Below are 13,589 nucleotides of genomic sequence, written 5' to 3'. Positions count from 1 at the left end.
TCTGGGTGAGTGCAATAAGGAAGTGCAGGTGCACTTTACGTTCTTTTGTGTTCATGCAGTAGATATAAACAGCACTAGGGACTCCAACTTATTACGTTGGTGAAGTTACTACATTTGAGAACAGCTGTGGAACAAAGTGCATGACCTAAGGCTAGATGTACAGAGAGACGTAAGCACCCAGCTCCTCTGAGACATCTCCGAGATGCTGCCTAACCCAGAGATTTCTCACTCCTGTTTGTCAAAATTCTTCACATATGAAGTTCTACAGCTTCTCTGAACGCTGGTACAGGGCATGTGAGATGCTGAACAGGATCAACAGAACCAGCACATCCCTGTCCAGGCATCCTTCAGGGCCCTGGGGACTATCTCAGAGCAGGACACACACTTTGGGCACCTCACCCAAGCTGTCCCATTCCTTACGGCTCTCACCAAGAGCTGGGCTCAAACCCCCATCTATAATTAGAGCAGGCAGGGTGACATGCTCAATCTTAGCCCAGGTGACTCTGCATTCCTGGCTAAGGGTACAGGATGAGAAGAGGTCTCCCCTAGTCACTGCATTTCTCCTATCAGAAGAAACTGAGTTCAGACAATTTCCTTCAAGGAGCAACACGTGCTGAGCAGGGTGTGGGCTCCTTCTTAGCCACACATATAGACATCTGACCTGCTGGCAGATAACACTAAGTCCACACTTGTCTACACAGTGTCTCCACCAGTATATGGCAGTTGCCCAATGAGGGCGTTGATTTGTCGCTTTCATTTTTTCTTAACACATTTTACAGACAATTAGGTGCCTAATTCAGGAAGCTAGAAGCACAAGAACAAGGCTAAACAAAGTAATTTATGGGGCACTACCCACAGATCCTTCACTGATTTCCCACCTGAAATGTTCTAGAAGCACCAGAAATAGTCTGTCTGGGCTGGCTTTAGGGCAGAAGCTCTGGAGTTCGTGCACAAATACTGCCCTTAATCACAGTAATTCTGCACACTGATCCTGAGCTCATTACTGGAGATAAAAAAATCGATGCTTGTCAAGGTCTGTCAGCTCATCTTGGTAAGCCCAGATGCTTGAGAAGACCTGCTCAGAGAGACATCAAATAGTGGCCTCAGACAGAATCAAAATATTTTGATTTCTTTAATGCCTCCCCCATAAAACTGCACTGTGCAACAGAACTACATGTCCAGAAAAGTTCTCCATGTTGATTCGCCCTTTGAAATAAGGACTTAATGAGACAATCAAGTGTCCCTTCAGTGGAATTACATTTGAAAATGGAAGCACAGCAAGGCAATTTGCCTCAGTAACTAATTTCTGATGTCTGTAGCTTAGAAGCATCAATACTTTAGCAGCCACTGGTTTGGATAATTGGAAATAAGGATGATTCTTTCACAGAAACTGATGTGAAAGCTGACTCAGCCTGGATCTCCACTCTATGGGTTCGTTTTCAGTGTCAAACTGAAAAAGACTTGAGGAAGTATTCTTTACCCATGAATCAGAGGAAATAATTCATTATTGAGTCCAGCCTAGGAAAAAAATCTATTGCAAAAGTAAGAAGAGGTAGGGAACTGTGTTTAATTTGAGGAAAGGTTGCTCAAAGTTTGTTTAAAAAAGAAAAGCTTAAACTGTTCTAGACTTCTCAACTATTAAAAGTTCATTAGTGTTACCAACGTAGCCTGAAAACTTAAGGGTGCACAGTGCCTTAATTTGGTTATGTCTGCACACTTTTGGCAAGCTATGTTATCTCTTAGTGACTTGCTCCGTTATCATTTATTACACACTGAGTGGAAACAAGCTGGCAACGTGTGAAGCAGGGTGAGTCCCAGAGTGTTGCTTTTCAGAGCATGTATGAACTTTTCCCTCAGATTATAGTACATGTAAGTTCTTATGCTTCTATAGGACTTTGATAGAGTGAGGCTGAGAAAGCTTGCTAACTGCAGATTATCTGTATTTATATCTGTATTTATCTTTCTTTCTTAAAGCAGAGAGAATTCCCATAACAGAATAGGTCATTAATATTAAAATGGAGGTAATCAGCAACATAACTGCTAAGAAAACCACATTGTCAGATCATTGAATAATACATTCAAACTACTATAAAACTGACACACTTACTGCTCTTACAATCCTACCTTTCAGAAGCAGCAGAGCAGAAGCTTACACAATGGGGTAGGTAGTAGTTACTCTATTGCAACCCTGAAAACTCCTAAGAGGAGAAAATTTTTCTTTCTAGTGGCAGCTTTTTTCCTTCAGGCTGCGGTTGTGACAATGTCAGCACATCTCCTGCCCAGAGGGAGGTCTGGAGAAGCTGGCTCCAGCGTGTTCCCATTCCCCAGAGGTCACGGCTGTGTTGCTGGGTATTTCAGTGGGCACTTGGAGCAGTCTCAGCAAGGAGTAATGGGACCCATCAGTACTGTTCCCTCTGTTCTCCTTTTTGACTATTTTATTATTCACCTCTACATTACACCATGATTTTCAGATCTGCAGTTTGGCCTGGGGGACTCTGTCTTACTGCCTTGCAAGTTAATGAAACTTTGCACATTGACAGTTTGCATCTTTGAAGCACTGAGGTCTGTAATACGCAAATGCAGACTTACCCAGAGGAAGAAGGCAGCCAGAGGTCAGTGTCCTCCACACTAGCTCTCCTTGAGGCACCACGTGCTGGAAGTCACACCACAATGAAAAGCTGTGCTGATGAATAGTGGCCCTTATCAATAACGAAGTGACCCCCACCCTAGTCCAGGTGTCCCCATATGTATCAGGTGCTAGAGCAAAACATATCATCCTGACAGGAATCTGTGCCATCCAGTCTCACTTTAGGATCAGAGGTCTTTTTTTATCACCCTGAGGGCTCTCTGGATTTCGTTTTGTTGACATTTCACAGAAGACACCTCGGTTACCGTTGACATTTCAAATGTAAAACAAATGGTGTCGCAAAAAACTCTGAATAAATCACCCTTCAAATACAAGCGACATAAAATTGAATAAGTCATGGCTGAAGAACAAGCTGCTCATTTTTTTTATGAGCATTATCTGCACGAATGTCTGTAGGTACATATTTAAAGTAAATATTATTTAATGATTTCTCATGTATTTATACAACATTATCTTTTATATCTGCAACGAAGAGACAGTGTGTTTTCCCCTTAACTATATCATGTTCAAGAAAGATCTGAGAGCGTGCAAGAGAACTTATTTAATAGTCGTACGTTTGACTCCAGCAATTTTTCAATCTGTCTGTCTCCATCTGAGTATTTATAAAACATTAGTCATGGTAGGCTGTAGATTCAGTTCATGCATTTTCGGACCCTGCATTTTTCTGAATTTAAAAACCACTTCAAATGAAGAAATACAAGACACAAAAGTACTATTTCTTTAACACTTTCTTGTTCCTATAATCCCTGTGATTTTGCTAGCTGTCACATAAACAATATGCTGGCTATCACATAAGCAATACCGCCATAGAAGCTGAGGCAGGAGAAACAAGCCAAAACGCTCCACCAAGCACAATGCTTGGACACTGAATGTTACCACCAACAAGCAGAGCAGATATTCTTTGTCGAGAAATCTAACATCACAGATGGCTGCAGGGCTCTGATTTGGTGGGGGTGGGAGCAGACCTCGCTGTAGTGTATGCTGAAAAAAAGTACTGAGAGCACTAGGAAAAAGTGATTTTCACACTGGGTGATCTCCAGTACATCGGTGCAGGATATTGAAGCTCACTGAAAAGCTCTTGAAATCAGTGACCACTGCAAAAAAACAAGGCCTGGTCATTCCCAGGGCTACTGCAGAGAAAGCTCAGTCCAGCCCGGCTGATGGCTCTCATGTGGCCACATGTGAGTTATCTCCAGTGGGTCCTGGCTGCTTTTGCCAAACCGTCTCTCAGGAGCAGCCCTGTCTCCATGCACTGCTGTCTGTATTGCCCTCCTGCAACCCAGCTTCCCTGATCATTTTGGCAAAGATCCTTAGCACATATTTTTTTTTCCCTGAACTAAGAAAGGAGATGAAAAATCTGACAGGCTTTCCGGCCCTGGGACCCCATATTTCTTTCCTCCCTAAACCATAAGGAGGAAGAAATTTTTTACAGTGAGGGTGATGTAACACTGCAACAAGTTACCCAGAGAGGTGGTAGATACCCCATCTCTGTAAACATTCAAGGTCAGGTTGGAGTGGCCTCTGAGCAGCCTGGTCTAGTTGAAGATGTCCCTGCTTATTGCAGGGGGATCGGACTAGATAACCTTTAAAGATCCCTTCTGACCCAAACAAGTCTATGGGTCTATGGTATGCTTTTTCTACTATCCCAAAGGCTAGATGCTAGGCATTACATTAACCCAAAAGGGATGCAACATAGGCCAGGTTCCATGTGAGAGTTATAAAGTTATGCTGAAGAGAAAATGGCAATATTCAGGTTCACGTCAATGTACTCAGTGTTATTCAAGCCTTGCAAAAGCAGGATTTACCTTTTAATTTTGCAAGGAGATACCTTACAAAATCATACTTTTTGCTGAAAGTTTATATTGGGTGCATCATTGTTGCAGCTCTAAAGAACAGCTCTCATTAAGTGAAAGCGTGAACGGACAGATGCCCTAATAATAGCTTGATTTGAAGTGTAAAGTGTCTTGAAGTACTCAGCATGCCATCTTCTAATCAGGAATGAAGGTTTTAATGCAAGGCTTCCTGACAATCACAATTTTGTAGTGCTTATATAAATGACTCTGTAGATGTGTGTACGTTTTTTTAATTTTCTGCATGGGTAACGGAATGCATTTCCTGGTGATTCAAAAGAGGATCTGACTACAAATGCAGCAAGGGCTATCTGCTCCTGTGAAAAATGTTAGGTGATCACATCAGAAAGCCCCCCCCCCATTTACAGAAATACCCAGCACTCTAGAAATTATTTGTCCCATCAAAAATACAATAATCTGTGCATATACCAAGGCAGCACTTCAACTACTTGTACCCTAAAGTGACCTCTACTCACCTTGAACTCTTAGGGACAGCTCCTGTAAAAGGTGCCAGGAGTTCAAGTTCCCTTTAAGCTTGTGTCCCCAGGACACAGTCAGAGGGGCAGAAAATACTCACAGACTTAGGAGATGTTCTTCATCTCACTCACCTTTAAACACAACTTTGTCTCCCTCCCCGTCTCAATATTGAAAGGTATCTAGAAAACCAAAACAAGAACTGTTTTGTGGTTCTTCCCTCAGCCACACATAGATGCAGTGTTATTTTTCTAAAACTTCCCATGAATTAGGTACGAAAAAATTGTTCTTCATGACATTTATGCTAATAGAATAACCAATAAGGATGGGAAAAATGGGACATATGTTGCACCCCAAAGTATTTTCAAGCTCAGTTTCAGTTAGGTCGATCCAAGTCCCTTCCAGAAGTCCTGTCGGGTTTAACTGACTAATATTCTGGAAGTCCTCTAAGGATGAAAGGAGCAAGGTACATGCCATATGGTCATCCCATTAAAGTAACTCAAGAAAAATCAGTGGTAGCTCCACCATGTTCCTCCTGGTTAATGATTAGTCAGGAGAAGAAATCTGACTGCAGGGTCTTTGATCCATGAACATATCTGTACTAATTGGGGTCATGGTACTTCCTGCAGCTAGTGCATTTTAAAAAGCCAGAGTCAGTAACCCCTGGTTAATTGGGGCTGTTACTGAGCAAACAACATGCTTTGAAGCAATGACATTATATCAATTACTTGGGGTGAAAACTAGAGGTGAAAGTTTGTAGGGACAAATTAGAGCTAGAAATAAAACTTGGGATAAACCGTTACAAATTAATTCCAAAATCCCAGATTTGGTCAGTTTGTTTTTCACCAGTGACTTGAGCTCTGGAAGAGACCCCTGGAGAAGTCACTTCTGACGCTCCAAGGCAAGAAGTGAAGCCACGTGGCAACAGTGGCACCATTGCTGCCGACAGAGGATGGGAAACACAGTGTTGCTAACCCAGACCCCTCCTTGTGGGGTGAAAGGCTGTTTTTAGTGAAGTCTGGGAGGAGAGGGGTAGGAGGGAGCGCAGCTTTTGGTCACAGCTGCACCAAGCTAATGCACCCTCCGGTCCAGGATCTCCTCCCTGAGCACAGTGTTGCACTTCGACCACTCCAACTCAGCGGTCACAAGAGCAACCAGGACAAGGCACACAGCGCCAGTGGCTTACTTTCAGCTCGCCACTGAGGGACATGTTGCATACCAGAGCAAGGAAATAATCCAGGTTTTAAAAAACAACACTCCAAAAGAACAAACCTGTCCCCAAGAACATAGTAATATAAAGAAAATAACCATTCACTTCCATTAAGAAATTAAATCAAACCAGGCCAGCAAGGCACTATCAATATGAAAGAACATACATTCCCATCCCCAGATCCTGTTTTCCGAAATATTTACATAGAGATGAAATGGTGCCAGAGCTACTTTGATAGATGACAAAAAAAATCTTGAGTCTCCGTTTTTCAAGGATTAATTACTAACCATAGTAAGGACAAATTGCAGCAGCCAACAATTGTTACAGCCCCTCATGTTACAAGTGACCTCCACATCTTCCATTTCCACCTCCCTGGGTTTTGGCATCAGAGCTGAAAGAACAGTGGTGAGATGTGCTTTTACACGTACTACTTCCTGACTAGAGTAAGGTCATTGTTTCCCCACTTTTCCTTAATAGAAATAGTTCGAAGGTAATAAAAAAAGCATGTCTGAATACTTAATATTCATAAGAGGTTTAGTCTTTTTTCAGCAACCTTGAATAAATGATAAAGAACATGATAACACTGTAGTGGCAGCTTATTCTAATGATCAAAGCGGTCCATCATTGGGGAATAAATGTTCTACCTAAGTAAAAAAATTGTTAATCCCTAATGAAATTTATTACTTAGTAGGAAAATTCACTTAAAATTGTCCCATTAACTCTATAAAAAGAAAGAAGGTAGTTTATATTGTATCATAGACTTTCTTACAGTCCTGCAGTATACCTAGCTGAAACAGCTGGCGTGAAAACTGGGAATAAACATTAGTTTATGCAGTTTGAATATTATTGAGGCATTTTCCCAGCTGTACAGTGCAGTACACAGTACACCCTGTTCACAGTACTTTGCAAGCTTCTTCCCTCTGAAATGACATATAAGCTGGGAAAAGAACTGACCTTTGGTTTAATTTACATAGAGGACTGATCCATCTTCTCCATCTCAAATCCTTTGTATTCTGACCTACCAACCCAAACAGATCCTTTCTACATTAATCAACCCTGACGTCTCTCCTCCAGCTCCCCAGTGAAGCCACTACTCACCTTTCTGAGGGCAGCAAGCTCTGCAGTTTTCTCACATCCTGGTAAATCCTTTAAGCTACGCTCCCACCTTAATATGCATTTTAAAGCTCTTCATTCCTGAGAATCCCCTTGCCCAAACAGTGACCCCCAAAAAGCATACACTGTCCTCAGCCTTCCAAGATACACCTCCAAATCTGCTCTTAAGAGCGAGCACCTTACAGTGCTCAGCTTAGAACCTTGAAGTTTCTCTTTTCATTCCTACTTCTGTCTATTCACGGGTGGCATCTCCTTCGGAGATGCCCCATTCCTCTATTTATGATCTTGCCTGCATCACCTGGCATCAGAGTGATTTCTCCCTGCATGTCACCTAGATTTCTATTTTCTATAGTGAGGCAGTACACTGGGTTTTTTCTGATAGACCATATTTTGTGAAGGCGAAAGCTCCACTACTGGAAAAGAATGGCAGGAGAATAATGGCTGAGATGGCTGGGGCAGATTCCTAATCACTTGCAAAATTAAAAAAAAAAAAAAAAAAAAAGGTGCAGCTCTGGATTTTAGTCCCCTTATTTATTGGGACTGAAATTAACCCAATTAATTTTATATAACCCGAAAAAGAATCTGCAGATGGGTAATACTTAAAACTCTCCGAGTTGAGTATAGTCTTAGCCAGAATTTTTTTATTAATTAGCAAGTGGTTGGTTGGTTGGTTGGTTGGTTGGTTGGTTGGTTCGTTGGTTAGTTGGTTAGATGGATGGATGGATGAATAACAACATGGAAAATGCTATGAACTTCTGAAAATCTACCTAAACAAAACAGGCAGATTTCTCTCTGCTCTGACAGCTTTCTAATCCATGTTCCATGCAGCAGAAAAGTCAAATCCATGCATCCAGAATTTGCTCTTTTATTCTTGGTATGTAGAGCACATATAATATAACATGGCCCATTACTACTCATAGCAATATAGCATGCTACTGAAGCCTTGTGTGAATTAAGGACAAAATGAAATTATTCATAGTAGACATGTACAGATTTTCCAAAGTACAGAAGACACAATGCACAGTTCTTTAGCCCTCTTTTTCTAATCTAATCAAGCAGCTGCCATGCTATTAATTTGAATTTACGTAGTATCTTCCAGCTGATTTCTAGGATGCCTACTGTTACTGATGTTAATCTAACCTCCACTGTGTTTCTCTAGGAAGGAAATAGAGAAAGCGAGGAACTGATACCCATGAGAACAAAGATAAATTACTGAGAATAAATTATCCAGTTTCATGTATCAAAGTTTATTGGAAATAATAGGAAGAACATTTATCAAAAGGTCTGAAGAACACGTGATCCTTGATTGTCAGCCTCTATTCATTTAAAGAAGATTTATCATTCTCAGGGGGATTAATACATTTTTATGGGCACTTGACTGCTAGTCATTAATCATTGTATATTTTCTAGATCCTAACTAAACCAGAGATTCAAAAATATTAATTAAAAACTTTTAAATTATATCCTTATAGTTCTTAGTTCATAGGGGCACTTGGGGATGAGCCATAGTTTGTTGATTTAATAGGTTGGCTTATCTACCTGATTGGAGTTAATCAGCTTTCTGAAAATCAACTGTACCTTTCAATTTCATTACACAAAAGCAAGCTGGATCCAAAGGCTCAGTGAATTCACTAGTTCCTTTTCACCAACTTTAATTGACTCTTTGGTGCTTTCAGTACAGCAAGTGGTGAGGCCACCCATCTCACAGACTGAGCAGTAGTCCTGGAAAACGAACAGGAAAGACTGAGAAGGACGGATTATTTCTATACGCAGAGAGGATGAATGACCCAGTGTCTCTGTAGCTTGGAAAAGAAATAAGAATATACCTGGAGCTGCATCAGTCCTTAGAGGCACTGTTGTTAAACTGTTTCCTAAGGATCCTTCCCTGGCCCCGAACAGATACAGGTTACGGAGCCAGATGGACCTCACTGACACTCGCTTGTATGTCTGTAGCCAGCCTTCCTGCAGAAATCCACAGCTTTCCTGCAGAAATCTGTTTCTGTAGTGACCCAAGAATTAACCAAGAAACATTCTTCTTTGCAGCAAGCTTCTTGATTGATTTGTAATAAATTTTGAAGAACAATGGGAAATTATGTTGCGCTGTTCTATTTAATCTTATTAATGTATTTTCTGTATTATTTTTCTATCTTTACCTGTCTTTGCCTGTCTTCAAAATGTGAGGGGTATTCCTATCAATGCATGACCCCATGTATGACTTCATTCTGTCATTATCTTCCCTGATGCTCATCCCTAGCAAAGAGAAAAGTAGTCAAACTTATTATTATAAACATGATATAAATGGTAATCATTGCTGAAATCAAAAAAAAGGAACCTGATCAGTGCCACACATGAATAAAAGGCCCCTACTATAATTAGTTTTCAGTGTAGAGAAGAAGCAAAAATTAGCAAAAAATACAACAGAGGGTCCCAGAGATTAACAAGAAGACAGAGTATATAATGATGCTTAGATGCCAAAATCTTTACAGAAGGGATTTTTCTAGGCAGAAAGAAGAGAACTGGTGCACTCCTGCATTTTGTCTAGGGACACCAGCAAAAAGTCATTCCATCTGTACTTTTTCACTCTTGCTGGTACATGAGGAGAACAATATAGACTTCATTAGAGTCTGTCTCTGTTGGAAGATACAGCTAAGAAGCTCTGCACCCAACTGGCATTAAATCAGATATAAACTTTAGTCTTTCTACAAGCAGTTTTTCATGTCAAAGTCAATTCTGGGTCAACCAGCTTACAGTTCTCAAAGGCTAATCTGAAATTCTGGATTTCACATGCCTTTGTTTGTCAGGCCATGGCAAATTAAAAGCATTTTATGCAATTTTTAAAAAACACATCTCAGAAAACTTTCGATTGCCCTATTTGCCACATCACACCTGACAGAGACATATTCCTGAGCCATAAGGCAACAATGTGAAAGGAAAACCTTTCCTTTTGTGAGTTTTTTAAATATTTAATGGCCACGGACTGGGTTCTCTAAACCAAAAGTGTTCTGAATCCTGTAAGAAGTGGAAATATAGTGGAAAATATATGGAAATGGATATGGAAAAAATATGGAAAATATTTTCCACATAGTGGAAAATCAATGGATTTCAACTTTGTACAAGCAATTGTTGTTATTATTTTCCAGTTTAATTGCTCTGCTTGACTGTAATTGCAACACACAAACAACTTAGTAGCCTTGCTGGCATTACAAAGAGCCGTCTTTTGGATTGTTTTTTTTATTAATCATATTTGCATGCTGAAGTCTAAAGCTCGTTAAAGAATTTCTAAGAAAACACATCTTTCTGTCAGAAAATGTGCCAGATTAAATTTCTTTCATGGCAACACATTGATTTCATTAAAACTGAGCACCAAAAATGGAAATGGAGCACAGGAGCATCTTGTACAATAATAAACCAAGTGATGCAAAATGTAAATTTAGAGATAACATGGAAAAGCTGAGATCCAAAGTAATACATTTGTAAAAATTCTGTTCTTGACGAAATTTTGAAATATGTTAGTGTGCTGTGATTCAAGATAAAAAGATGTCAAAATTTCAGAACTCCTCATGAAGTAGAGCTTCCCTTTTAGCTGCCTTGAGTGTAGAGTTTATCAGGTCCCCATGCCATTAAAGTTCCTACATTCACTGACATCCTCACACTACTTGGGGTTGTTGGATAAGAAGAGCCGCTGCAAATAAAACACTGGTACCCTGGAGTGGGCCACATAAAGGCACTGGACTCTTAGAAATCATTTAGGTTCAAGTCAGAAACAAGGGGAATAGCTTAAATTATGTAAAAGATCTCTCCAGTCTCTCTCCAACTATCCCTCCTTTGGTCCATTTTGAGATTTAGACCCATGTTTAATAAGTACTCAAGCACGTGCTTTGTTCTTTGTTCTTTAGGGTTTGTGCTTTTATTTTAGATTCTGCATTTGTCACTAACCTGGGATTAAACAAGAATCATTTCTGCCTGTGCAAAGTCCTCGCCATGATAGCTTTAATGCCTAAATTCTGTTCCTGTAGTTGCTCTCTCTGTGCTAAGCTGCTGACAGCTATGGGGAAGGGAAAAGCTCAGATTTGCAAAAGACAGTTATTTGAAATTCTTTACATTCTCTTTCTCATAACCCTGTTACACTGTTGTCAATTTTCACTAGTCTTTACTATATTTTACTATATTTTTCTTTCCAAGCAAATGTAATTTTCAAGGAACATACTCAACTGGCAAATGTGGAAAATGAAACACACTGTCCAAAGGTGTTAGCGGTTAGCAGTGTTATGAGCTTCATATATTTACGTCAATCAGCAATGTGCCACCAGCCACAATGGCTTAATCGCTCCAGGTCTCGATGAACCTTAGGGGCTTTTCTGTTTTTGACTTCCCTGCAAAGACCAACAGACAACACATTTTCCACTTGTGCTGCATCCTTCTGTCATCTGGGCAGACCTTTCTCCACAGGTAACCAGAACAACACTGCCCACCTCCTCCCAAAAGCACTCATCAGGTAGGCAGCAGAGTCTAATGGTCTAGTCCTTCTAGACGTTGAGCTCAGAAGGATTTCTGCTACTAAAGGCAGCCTCTTGAGAGAGCATTTGGTATCTTTCACAACCCAGTTATACTGCTGCACGACTGCACTGGAATTGAATTTACATGACACAGCACTGGGACAGTTTTTTTAACATCAAGGTCGCAACGGCGCCTAATCACCCTGCTGTGAATCTGGTTTGGCCACAAAGCAGTTTTGCTTCCAACTCAAGAAGGAAATTAAAAAAAAGTAATGAAAAAAAGTATTTTTACTTAATGAGAAACAAAACTATAACCAGTACTTCTCCAGCTCATAAGAACGTTATTTTTTTGACTGTAATAATATCTTTTGTCTACAATGATATCTTTTGTCTGCTTTTATCCACACACATTAGGACTCCAGGATCCCTTTTTCTGTGCAAGATCAGTTCTACACTTTCTGCCTCCTTAGCTTCATTAATAACATCCATGCAGTATTTTCTGTTGTACTATACAAAATCTGACAACTTCTTCCCACAGAAATCAGTTAGTCTTTCATATGTTAAGGAGAAGCAGGAGCTGTCTTTCAGTGTGTGTAGTAGTCTGCACAACAACTATATTTCCATGTAAGTTATGTTTCCACTTAAAGCTAAGTACAGATGGAAAAATCCCCCATTTTCTACTTATAACCAAGGGGTTACTGTCGAATTTTTGCAGTGCTAAACGCGTTTATTACGTGCTGTCTCATGTGCGATAAAATATTATGGCACCTGAACTTTTAGCACAAACACATACAGAATAAAAGTGCACAGAGTTACAAAAGGCCTATTAACAACTCTGACCCATCCTTCCGGCACTGGGGATTTTCCTAGCAGTGACCTCTGTCACTGCAGGCTAACCTGAGGGTGCAGGACCCAGGTAAAGCTTCTATTGCCTGCCAGAAGCTGTGCTCTTGGTCCCTCCTGCCCACAGCTCTGGTTCTAACTCACATTTGACCCTATGGCAAGTCATTTTGGGAACAACGCTGGCATAAAACTATACTTACTGAGATGAAGCAATCCAGATGCTAAGTGATATGCTGTAGACAGCTATGGCTGACATGCCATGAGCCAAGGTAATCTCCAACAGAGTTTGAATATGGGATATTAATACACAGCCATCTCTTTTGAGATGGATGGCACTTGTTACAAGCAACATGAAAGACTCCTGTAATGTTCCTTACAGACAATGCAGCTGCTCCCCTTCCTGCTTGGTTCTTCATGAGAGGTGTGGAGTTCACAGAGAAGGAAATTTGAGAACTCAAATGGCGTGCCAAGGTTTCTCTGTAAACACATTCTTCCTCATAGCAATGACACTGCAGCATGCAAACACCTTGAGGAAATGCAGGAGCATCAGCTGTCACAGTACACAGCAGATATTACTTTACAAACGCTGCTATTTGCTAACAGTCACCTCCCAGAAGGATCTGACTTTCCCTGGCTTAGATGAGGAAAGCCAACAGAAAGGGACAGGTGAGACTGAAGCAGTCTTAACCCTTCCTTGCCTCTGTAGGACTGAGAGATTTCAGCCAGCTGGAATCTAACAGACAGAAAGAGGGGTGTACAGATCAGCCCTTGATTTTGCGACCTTTCACAAAATTGGGGGAGATGGCTTTAAGCAAGTGTTTGCATCATGTAACTGGTGGGGAAGCGGAGCACAGGATGGAAGGGAGATATGAGACAGAGAGGTTTCTGGAGAAAACTGTCTATTGGTTTTTCATTGTTTGCATGTTCTGATTGGTTTGGGAACAATACACTGAAAA

Source organism: Rissa tridactyla, chromosome 6 (assembly GCF_028500815.1).
Source record: "Rissa tridactyla isolate bRisTri1 chromosome 6, bRisTri1.patW.cur.20221130, whole genome shotgun sequence".
NCBI classification, from domain to species: Eukaryota; Metazoa; Chordata; class Aves; order Charadriiformes; family Laridae; genus Rissa; species Rissa tridactyla.
This window is presented reverse-complemented; position numbering follows the sequence as displayed.